At 35.0% G+C, this 11,664-nt stretch overlaps 1 non-coding gene across 1 annotated transcript; it reads right to left on the bottom strand.

Moving 5' to 3' along the window:
- Positions 1-1,470: 1,470 nt before the first annotated feature.
- LOC136221255 (small nucleolar RNA R71) lies at positions 1,471-1,577 on the bottom strand. Its single transcript, XR_010685031.1, has one exon. It is a non-coding gene; the product is annotated as a small nucleolar RNA R71 (small nucleolar RNA).
- Positions 1,578-11,664: the final 10,087 nt, after the last annotated feature.

The following is an 11,664-nucleotide window of genomic DNA, read 5'->3' as shown; positions in this document are numbered from 1 at the left end:
AAGATCTAGCGAGAAGAATTGACGGCTGAAGCGCATGAGGTTTGACGAACCTACGGAGTTTGAGAGAAAGATTGACGACCCGGATCTCAAAGTTTTCGTTACAATGCTATCCAAGTTTCTACTTCTCTGTTAACTTGTGAAAATTCACATTTCATTAATGATATACTTATTTATTCAATACATTCTTACTGTTGTTATTTTGATATTGTTCTGACAAAATGATTTTCAAAATGATAAATTGGTGTTTTTATTAAAACGTTCTATTCCATCTTATTCATATAAGAACTTTGTTGAACACTTGACAGATTTAGTTTTTATGGATGACATGATCGCTGATCGCGGCTTATCAGACATAAAATACTAGTTTGATTAAGGTAGGAATCACCTCAACATCAAGGGGATTTCTATGGTTCGAAGCCATTTAATTGAATAAATCGCTATATTATTACATGTCCATAATCTTACAAAGTTAAAGTTGTTTTCTTTGCTTTATGAAAATAAGTTCTATTTTATTCTAATTGCGGAAATATCTGTCTTGTAATCAAAACCACAAAGACGGAACTGTTCTCTAAACTCAATATAATCCTTCTATCTAATCCTAATTTACCAAAACCAATTCAATCAATTAAACGATATTCTTTTGTTAAACCTAAACACGTGACTAAACCGAATTAAATAAAGTTTTAGTTAAAAAGCGTTCCCTGTGGGTTCGATATCTTTTATTACTACAAGCGTATACCGTGCACTTGCGGAAATCGCTCAACAATTTTTTGGCGCCGTTGCCGGGGAACGCCAAAATTTTTGACAAAATTTTAAATTTTTCGTGTTTTATTTCGAATCTAGGTTTAAACATACTTATTTTAACTTTTATAATTTAATAGTTTTCATTTACTAATTTATTTATTTTTCAAAATTCTGTTTTGTAGGTAGTTTCGGTTCGTGCAAGATTTCAGGTTCATGCGCAGTTCTCGAAGTTCAGGCATTGTACCAGACCCTATAGACCCAGAAATTGAGAAAACCATTAGGAAGAACAAGAAAAATAAGAAAAACAAAAATAAGACCCCAGTAAAAACATATACCGAGCCAGAAAAAATGGCAGACCCACCAACACTTATGGAATACGCTAGGCCAGGTGTGGCCGGTGTAACCAATAGTATCGTTAGACCCAGAATCACCGCAAATCAATTTGAAATTAAGCCAGCTTTGCTTAATATGTTGCAAAATAATGTAACATTTTACAGGTTACCTAACGAAAATCCTAACACCCACTTAACAAATTTCCTTGAAATTTGTGACACTTTTAAAATTCCAGATGTGACTGCAGAAGCAATCAAACTTCGCCTCTTTCCCTTCACCTTGAAGGACAGAGCCAAAGAATGGTTAACTTCTATGCCAGCCGCAACTTTTGCCACTTGGGAACAATTAGCCCAAGCGTTTTTATCTAAATATTTTCCTTTAGCAAAAACCGCAAGAGTCATAAAGGAGTTAACATCTTTTTCTCAAAATGACAATGAGACTCTTTATGAAACTTGGGAACGTTTTAAAGAACTTCAACGTTTATGCCCACACCACCAATTACCCGCTGAACTTTTAATGCAAACATTTTACAATGGACTAAATCCTACAACTAGGGGTTCATTAGATGCTATGTCGGGAGGGCTATTTATGAAGAAAACATCAGCCCAAACGAGAGAACTTTTGGAGGAAATGACAATCAACAGCAGTATGTGGCCCGCGGAACGTGGACATATGCCGGTGGCAAAACCATCATCCTCAACCACACCATCAGTTAAAGGTATAGTTGAACTTGATCCAGTCGCAATGCTACATGCCCAATTTTCTGCTTTATCGCACAAAATTGATAAATTTATGGCACCACGCGATACCAATGGTAATCCATTCCAAACGGATATGGACTACGAAAATATGAGTGAGATCGAACAGGTAAATTTTGTCCAAGGGAAAAACCAAACTAATAATCCTTATTCTAATACCTATAATGCTGGATGGAGGAATCATCCTAACTTTAACTGGAAAGATAACAGTAACAATAATGCCAGTGCTAATCAAAATCGTACCACTAATTATCAAAATCAGTCAAGAGATACGATTAGCACTTTATCTTCTAAAATCGACAAGTTTATAGATGCTATCAGTGGAAAAATAAGTAATCACGACGATGGTTTTAAACGGATCGAAAACAAATTCGATCAGCTTATTAAAAACCACTCATCTAGCATCCATAATTTGGAGATTCAAATTGGTCAACTTGCTAAATCAATTCCATCCCGAAAAGAGGGAAGTCTTCCCAGCCATACGGAAGAAAATCCGAAAGAGCAGGTGAAGGCTATTACTCTTCGTTCAGGAAAAAATTATCAAGGGCCTGAAATGCCCAAAGATGTAACATTATCGGGAACTGATTTACCAAAGTCCAAAGAAGATATCTTAAACACAAATAATTCACCATGTGACGCAGGTACCAAAACTTTTGTACCCAAACCACCTTTTCCACACAAAGTCCGAAATAAGGACTATGATAAACAACTTCTAACGTTTTTGGATAAACTTAAAAATTTGCACATCAATTTGACATTTATGGATGCAATCACACAAATTCCTAACTACGGTAAGTTTTTAAAAGATTTGATTTCAAAGAAAATCAGTTGGGAAGGAATTTCATCCATTTCGTTAACTGAAGACTGTAGTTCAATAGTATCAAGTAATTTGCCCAGTAAACTCAAGGATCCCAGATGTTTTACTATTCCGTGTAAGTTGGGAGATATTGAATTCCCAAGTTGTCTTTGTGATTTAGGAGCAAGTATAAACTTAATGCCATTGTCTATTTTTAACAAGTTAGGTTTAGAAGAAGATATCAAACGTACCAATATGGTTTTGCAATTAGCGGATCAAACCACTAAAAGGCCGTATGGTATAATTGAAGATGTTTTAGTCAAAGTCGATAAATTTATTTTTCCTACCGATTTTGTTATATTAGACTTTGCATATGATGTAAATTGCCCTTTAATTTTCGGTAGACCGTTTATGAACACGGGACGCGCTCTAGTAGATGTGTCGGAAGGGAAGGTAGTTTTAAGGATATGAGAAGATAAGGTCGAGTTTAACATGAACAAAGCGATGAAATACCCTATGGAGGAATTCGCTTGTATGAAACTTGATTTAGTCGAGGAATGTGTCAATGATGTAATTCAAAGTGAAGAAATGATTGAACCTATAATAGATGAGGAATTAGATGATAAGGACCCAGAGCCTTTGATTAGAGAAGATGGACCAGTTCCGCCTTCAATTGTAACACCCCCTAAATTAGAACTTAAAGAGTTACCCAGTCATTTGAGGTACGCTTTCTTAGGCGAAGGCGATTCTCTACCTATAATTATTTCTAACAAATTAACAAGCGATCAAGAAGAAAAATTGAAAGAAGTTGTTAGAAATAGGAGAGGAAGTATGGGATGGCAAATTTCAGACCTAAAAGGAATTAATCCTAGTATAGTAATGCATAGAATTCACTTAGAAGAGGATAAACCACCTAAAGCGGATAGGCAAAGACGCTTAAATCCGAACATGAAAGAAGTAGTCAAAAATGAGATTACTAAACTTTTAGACAATGGAATCATTTATCCGATCTCGGATAGTGAATGGGTTAGTCCAATCCATTGTGTACCTAAAAAGGGAGGCATAACTGTTGTAAGAAATGATGAAGGTGAAATGATACCTACACGAACCACCACTGGTTGGAGGGTTTGTATAGACTATAGGAACCTAAATAAAGCTACTAGGAAAGATCATTTTCCTCTACCTTTCATTGATCAAATGATCGAAAGGATAGCCGGTCATGCATTTTACTGTTTCCTAGACGGTTACTCCGGATTCTTTCAAATTTACATTTACCCGGATGACCAATATAAAACAACCTTCACATGTCCTTACGGAACATTTGCATATAGGAGAATGCCTTTTGGTCTATGTAATGCACCAGCAACATTTCAACGATGTATGACAGCAATTTTTTATGACTTCATTGAAGATATAATGGAAGTTTTCATGGATGATTTTTCAGTTTATGGAGATTCTTTCGATGCATGTTTACAAAACTTAGATAAAGTATTGTCTAGATGTGAGGAAACGAATTTAGTATTAAATTGGGAAAAATGTCATTTCATGGTAGACGAAGGAATTGTTTTAGGTCATAAGATTTCTGAAAAAGGTTTAGAAGTGGACAGAGCAAAGACTTCAGTTATAGAAAAATTACCCCCACCAACCACTGTTAAGGGAGTAAGATCATTTTTAGGTCATGCAGGTTTTTACAGAAGGTTTATAAAGAACTTTTCTGTAATCTCCAAACCACTTACTAATTTGCTTATGAAGGATTCAACTTTTGATTTTAATAAGGATTGTTTACAAGCTTTCAATACCTTGAAAACGGCTTTAGTCAGTACACCTATAATATCGAAACCCGATTGGAATCTACCCTTCGAAATTATGTGTGATGCGAGTGACTTAGCTGTAGGATGTGTATTAGGTCAAAGGAAGGATAAGAAACTTCATGTTATATATTATGCGAGTCACACTTTGTCCGGTGCACAGGTAAATTACACCACAACTGAAAAAGAAATGTTAGCAGTAGTTTTTGCATGTGATAAGTTCTGATCTTATTTGTTAGGATCTAAAGTCATCATTTATACTGATCATGCAGCTTTACGATATTTATTTGCTAAGAAAGATGCGAAACCACGTCTTATTAGATGGGTTTTACTATTGCAAGAATTTAACATTGAGATTAAAGACAAAAAGGGAGTTGAAAACCTGGTCGCCGATCATCTATCAAGACTTGAGGATGAAAACGGTCCCATCGGTGAAACATCAGGCATTCGAGATGATTTCCCCGATGAACATCTCATGCAAGTACAAAGTGTCATAGCTCCATGGTATGCGGATATAGCCAATTACTTAGCCACACATGTTGTGCCAGATGGATTGACTTCTCAGTAAAAGAAGAAATTCTTTTTAGAAGTTAAGAAATATTTTTGGGAAGATCCATTCTTGTTCAAAACATGCGGCGATGGAATATTTAGGAGTTGTGTTAGTGAGTTTGAATATGACTCTATAATGTTAGAATGTCATGCTAGCGCTTACGGAGGTCATAATAGCGTAAGCAAAACAGCAGCTAGAATACTTGAATGCGGATTCTTTTGGCCTACTCTGTTTAAAGATGTCCGTTCATTTATTATCCGCTGTGATAAGTGTCAAAGAACATGGAATATAGGAAGGAAAGATGAGATGCCTCTTACGAACATATTGGAAGTTGAAATCTTCGACGTATGGGGAATTGATTTCATGGGTCATTTTCCTCCTTCTTTTGGCAAAAATTACATATTAGTAGCCGTAGATTATGTTTCAAAGTGGGTTGAAGCAATTGCAACCCCGACAAATGATTCTAAAGTAGTTGTTAAGTTTTTAAATTCAATATTCTATCGATTTGGAGTTCCTAGGGTTATGGTAAGCGACGGTGGTACCCATTTCGTAAATAGAGCTTTTGAGTCATTTATGAGAAAATACGGAGTACACCATCGTATCTCTACACCGTACCATCCTCAAACGAATGGTCAAACAGAAATTTCAAATAGAGAACTCAAATGGATACTTGAGAAAACAGTTTCGTCTTCTAGAAGAGACTGGGCACATAAACTTAACGATGCATTATGGGCATACCGTACTGCATTTAAAATGCCTATCGGGATGACACCTTATAGATTAGTCTATGGTAAAGCTTGTCATTTGCCGGTTGAATTAGAACATAAAGCATATTGGGCTATAAAAACCCTTAATTATGATTTGCAAAGCGCAGGGAAAAAGCGTTTGTTTGACTTAAACGAGTTGGATGAATTACGCTATTTGTCCTACGAAAATGCAAGAATTTATAAGGAGAAAATTAAAAAAGTGGCATGATGCCAAAATCAAAATTAAAAACTTTAATGTTGGGGATAAGGTCTTACTTTTTAATTCGAGATTAAAATTATTTCCAGGTAAGCTAAAATCTAGATGGGCTGGACCATTTTTGGTTGTTAATACATTTGATTACGGAACATTGGAGCTAGAAAAGTCTAATGGCGAACGATTTAAGGTCAATGGTAATCGTTGCAAGATTTACTTCGACGGAGCTCCAATTCAAGCAATTGAATCCGTGGATAAATTTTATGAAAATTAATTTCTTTAGTTTTCATGTTTTAATTTATAGTTTTTTTTATTTTATGTTCGTAATTTTAATTAATTTATTTTTTATTTTTAATTTTAATTACTTTAATTTTTATTTATTTTTATATATTTATTTTTTGTGTACAAATGAGTTTTGTTAACATTAAAATTTTAATTTAGTCATGTTTTGAAAATGATTTCATTAAGTATTAAGTGTTATTGAGAAATTAAATATGCAGAAATCTCAATTGAGATTTTTTTTCATATTCCAGGATTTGGAAATCTCAGTTGAGATTCCGAAAATCTCAGTTGAGATTTTCTGTCTTTTTACAATTGAAATAACTGTAAGGGATTACAGTCTTCCTTCTTTAAAATTTCTGTCAGTTGAATCAAAGAGGTATCACTTTGACACCTTTTTCTTTCTAACAGACACAACCTTTCACTTATAGGATTTATATATTCCTGTAGGATCAGACTTCTTCCATTTTATTTCATCTTTCTGAATTTCTTTCTCAAATTCTCAAATCCTACAGACTTCATTTTCTTTTCTCTCACAGACATGACTAAGTCTCTGAAACATGTTCAAAACCACACTTCTTCTCAAAAAGGGAAAGTTGATATCTCCGATCGATATGGTGCATGGTTTCCCATTTATAACCATGACGAGGGGAAACGCTTTATGCAATTCAGATATGCTCAGTTCTTTGGCATGATGTATCTGGACGAGTTTCTGAACGAGGAACTCGGGATAAGCGAAGACATTGATCGCTATCTGACTAATTTAGGTTGGACCAAATTTGTTTCTATGAAATTTCCTATAATTGGAAATTGGGTTCTGGAATTTTTCTCCACCGTTAGGTTCGTCAACAAGAGACGTGTTCGTCTCAGTTTTCGTTGTGAGGGGGAGGTATTCACTTTTGGATATCCAGAACTACATAATTGGTTTGGATTTCCACCCCGAGACACAACTCAACACCATCCTGGAAGGGATATGACTTCTAGAGACATATGGAGGATGCTAACAGGCTTTTGGCAATTCAATCCACGTCTTGCCTTCAACAAATCCATTAATTCTAATTCCCTGCTGTATCTGCACAAATTCCTCTGTCATGGCCTTTTTGGTCGAGTCAGTAGCAATGTTGTGAAAGATACTGATCTTTATGTGTTGGGCGACATTTTCCAAGGCAACTCAGTGAACTCCTCGAAGATTCTAATAGAGGGGTTAGTTGCTGCTTCCCGTTCAAAGAAACGGAAGATTGGGTTCGCCAACATCATTTGTGGAATCATATTGGGAGCCAAGGGAACCATTTCTGTTCCTTGGACTGATACAGAACCATTCCCTATTTTAGACTACGAGTTCTTGGAGAACGAGGGACTTGTCAAACGAGTTTTCCGTTCTGGTCCAACATTCCTTTCTGCACCAGAGAGGCAAGTCTTCGTTCAAACGAAGATTAACAGAGCCAATGCACGTCGTCTGTCATCTACTTAGGGATATATTTTATGCGTTTCTGTCTGTTGTTTTTAATATATATATATGAGTGTTTGATTGTAATTTATGTTTTTATAATGTTTCTATGTAAATATATATTATGGTATTGTTTATAATAGTGAATAAAAGTGCATTAATTCCTTAGTTTATTTCTTTCATTTAAGGAACAACCTTTGGTTTTCCTTCAATTTAATATTTCAGTTTTGTTTATCTCAGTTTCAATGATTAATATTCATATTAATGTCACTTACTTCACGGAGGAATTGGTTTTGAAGTGTTAAAATCATCAAAAACAGTCCCAATTTTACCCAGATTTTTCAAAATCTCAGTTGAGACAGCAGAGGAAAAATTTTTCAGCAAAATTTCGCCCCTCTCCCTACTTGCTGTCGCGACTGAGATTTTGAAAATCTCAGTCGCGACTTGCGGCTTACAGGGACGGGATTTGGGCGAACTTTCACTCTCTTTTCCTATTCCTACTCTATTTACTACCTATTCAACTATCCTAATCACTACCTATTACTTACACCTATTTAAATCACCTCTTTTTACACCAATCCATCATCTTTTCTCTTCCCAATACCAAGATTCACTCATCTTCCCCATAAATATTTACCCTATTCATCTTCTTCTTCCTCAATTCACCACCATTATCTTTTATTCTAACTTTCATCCTTTCATATTTTCTTCTTTCCATTCACAAATTTCACAAACAAATCACTATGCCTAGACAAAAGACCGTTGCAAACAAAGCTAAGGCAACCGAGATCACTAGATTACGGGTTCAATATGGAGCACCGTTTGATATTGTGTCGGAAGCTGAAGGACGTAAATATCGTCGATTTTCTAATGTCTAAATAGATTTCGTCGACATGCTTTTTCTTGACACCGACACGGTAAACACACTTTCTTTTACCGAGCGTATTGATGAATTTCTTACCGTTCTTGGTTGGAAACGATTTGCTAGTATGCGTTTTCCTATTCTTAAATCGCATATTATTGAGTTTTTGGTTACTCTCACCTATGACAAGAAGAAAGGAGTTATCTCTTTTCGTAGTGATGGAGTTCGTTATGATGTTGGGTATGCGGCCATGAACCGTTGGTTTGGTTTTCCTACTCGGAATTTTTATTCCAAGCCCAAGCCTTTTGATTCGCACATGGTTTGGAATACTTTAACCGGTTTAGATGTTTTTAGTCCAAAGAATACATCTAGTAAGCTAATTAAGGATGATAGTATCTTCTTCTTTCACAAGTTTTTATCATTTTCCTTATTTGGTCAGGTTGAAAGTTCAAAAGTGCAAGTTCGTGATTTGGTTGTGTTTGATGCTATTTTTAAGGGTTTGACAATTGATAGTATTGAGATGATATTTACTAATTTAGTTCGAGCTTCCAAGTCCCGCAATAAGCAAGTGCCTATGGGTAATTTAATTACCGGCATTGTTTTGGGCGCTCGAGGTGAATTAGCGGATTATCAAAATATGCCTCATGTTGGTTTACCTTCATTGGATCTCACGGCACTTCAAAGAGCCAATTTATTGAAGAAAATGGGACCCCCCACTTTTATCTCTTATGTGGATCGCACAAGACGTGTTTTTGCTACCATGAGTAGTGAAGCCTCGGGTTCTCAAGGTTTAGGTGCCCAAGATGATGATGAGGAAGATGAAGAGGAATTTGATGAAGAAGATGAGGAGGAGGAGCATGTTGATGTTAATACCAACGAGCAAGCGAATGTGGAACCAAATGAAGAAGAACAAGTTGGATGGCAACGTGTTTTGACACAAATGAACGAGCATAACCGTCACATGAATTTGCAGTTAGATGAAGTCATTGCCAATAATGCCGAAATGAGTTCAAGGATCACTACGTTGAGTCGTGAGCACAAATCTACTCGTCGCCGGTTGCTATCTTTCTTCCGACGCCAAGGAGTTGAGACTACGCCTTCTCCACCACCTTCACCTTGATAGGTTTTATCCTTTCCATCTTTAACTCATTTTCGTTATTATTATTATGTCTTGTTCAATTTGGTACACTATTTAAAATTATGTTTGGTACACTTTTCTTTATTATTATGTTTGAATGTTATGGTACTCTATTATCTTCCATTCTAATTCATATGGTTTATTTCGTACTATTTTTCGTGTTTTATCGCTTTTTGCACCTATGAGGACATGGTCCAAATTAAGTGTGGGAGGAGATATTTCATATATCATTTTATTTTTAAGTACGAATGAATGCAACGAATGAGAATGAATGCTAGTTATTTAAAGTATAAATGCATATTGTTATTCAATTTTTATTCAATTTTCAAGTATAATATGCAACATTTTTTTTCAAAAACAATTGCAACATTTTCATATAATGTGCAACACTTTTCAAAAATAATAGCTATTTTTCATAAACATATATTTTTGATTTCATATGTTTCAAACAATTTAACTTTCAAAATAATGTTAAGCATATTTTAAGGTTATCATTATTGATAGAAATAATATTTCTATACGGGCTATATTTTTACAAATATTTTTTACAAATCTCCGATATGATTTTATCAAAACGTCTCGAGTAAATGTATATAAGTAAAATTTCTTTAGTTTCAAATCTCTATTTTATATCATGAATTCATGATAAATATAAATCTTATTTTCAATTTTCAATTAGGTTTATAGGTATAAATCAAACTAACAACTTTAGCTTTTTAGCTCGATATGATTTTTCGTCTTACATTAAAAACCAATTGAAGTTTTTAAGGAAACTTTAGCCATAATACATGTTGAATTTCAAGTCAATATAGGATGAATGTGCTATTTTTCTTTCCCAATTTTATTTTCATGTTAATTAAATCAAGTAGTCGTATTCTTAACTTTTGGCCACGATTGAGACCAACCTTATCACAATCGAGGTATGAAAGGGAAGAACATTAAGTACCGTTTACTTTTGGCCACGATTGCGACCACCCTTATCACGGTCGAGGTATGAAAGGAACGTTCAAAATTAAAGCAAAAATTAAACGTGTTTAAAGTTTTAAGTAACGATTGCGTCCACCCATGGCATGGTCGGTACCTCTTAAACGAACACGAAAGCAAATTAATGCGTATAAAGTTACGATCGAGACCATCCTTATCTTGGGCGTAACTAAGCAAATATATTAAACCTAAGTCCTTAATAAATCTATATTTGTAATAGTTTAGGTTTGGGAAAGGAAATTTTGTGCTTAGAAATGCCTTGAGACGAAAGATTCGGAAACATGCGTGCTTACACCGTCCCGAATACTTCAATATAAAAATTGAAATACAAGACGAGTAATATATCTCTTTTACACTAGCTAGTTTGATACTTTGCGTATAAATTTACCATGAAAAGTTTATCTTTTGGTTTAAACTAATTCAAAGAGGAATATATGGATATATATTCTATTTATAAAGAGATTGATTAAAGAATAAATTCAGTGAAATTTTGCTCGGGACTAGCAAAAGCTTAAGTGTGGGAGTTTGTTAAGCCCAAAATATACCTAAAATATCCTATATAAATACGTTAAATTTACATTAAAATCATGCTAATTATATTCATTTGGAATACTTTTACGTCTTTATTTACTTCTTTGATGCAAGGTACTTAATTATTTGGTTAAATCCAAAAAGGAGCAAAAACGAAGCCAAAACGGAGCTAAAATGGAGGAAAAACCTAAAAAACGTACCAAGAATGCATATCAGTCAGAAGAACGCTCAAGGAGGACGAAAAGCAGTCGAGAGACAGGGAAACATCTCTCTGTCGCGACTGAGATTTTGAGAATCTCAGTCGTGACTTGCGGAGGCCAGCTCGGGAGAAAAATGAAGTTTTCACTCATCCCTATACCCCCTGTCGCGACTGAGATTTTCAGAATCTCAGTCGCGACAACGAACCCTTCTGCACACAAAACACATGTTTAAATCGGAAAAACGCGTCTGTTCGTTCGGATAAAAGCAACCCTT

Source organism: Euphorbia lathyris, chromosome 2, assembly GCF_963576675.1.
Source record: "Euphorbia lathyris chromosome 2, ddEupLath1.1, whole genome shotgun sequence".
Taxonomy (NCBI): domain Eukaryota; kingdom Viridiplantae; phylum Streptophyta; class Magnoliopsida; order Malpighiales; family Euphorbiaceae; genus Euphorbia; species Euphorbia lathyris.
This window is presented reverse-complemented; position numbering and strand designations above follow the sequence as displayed.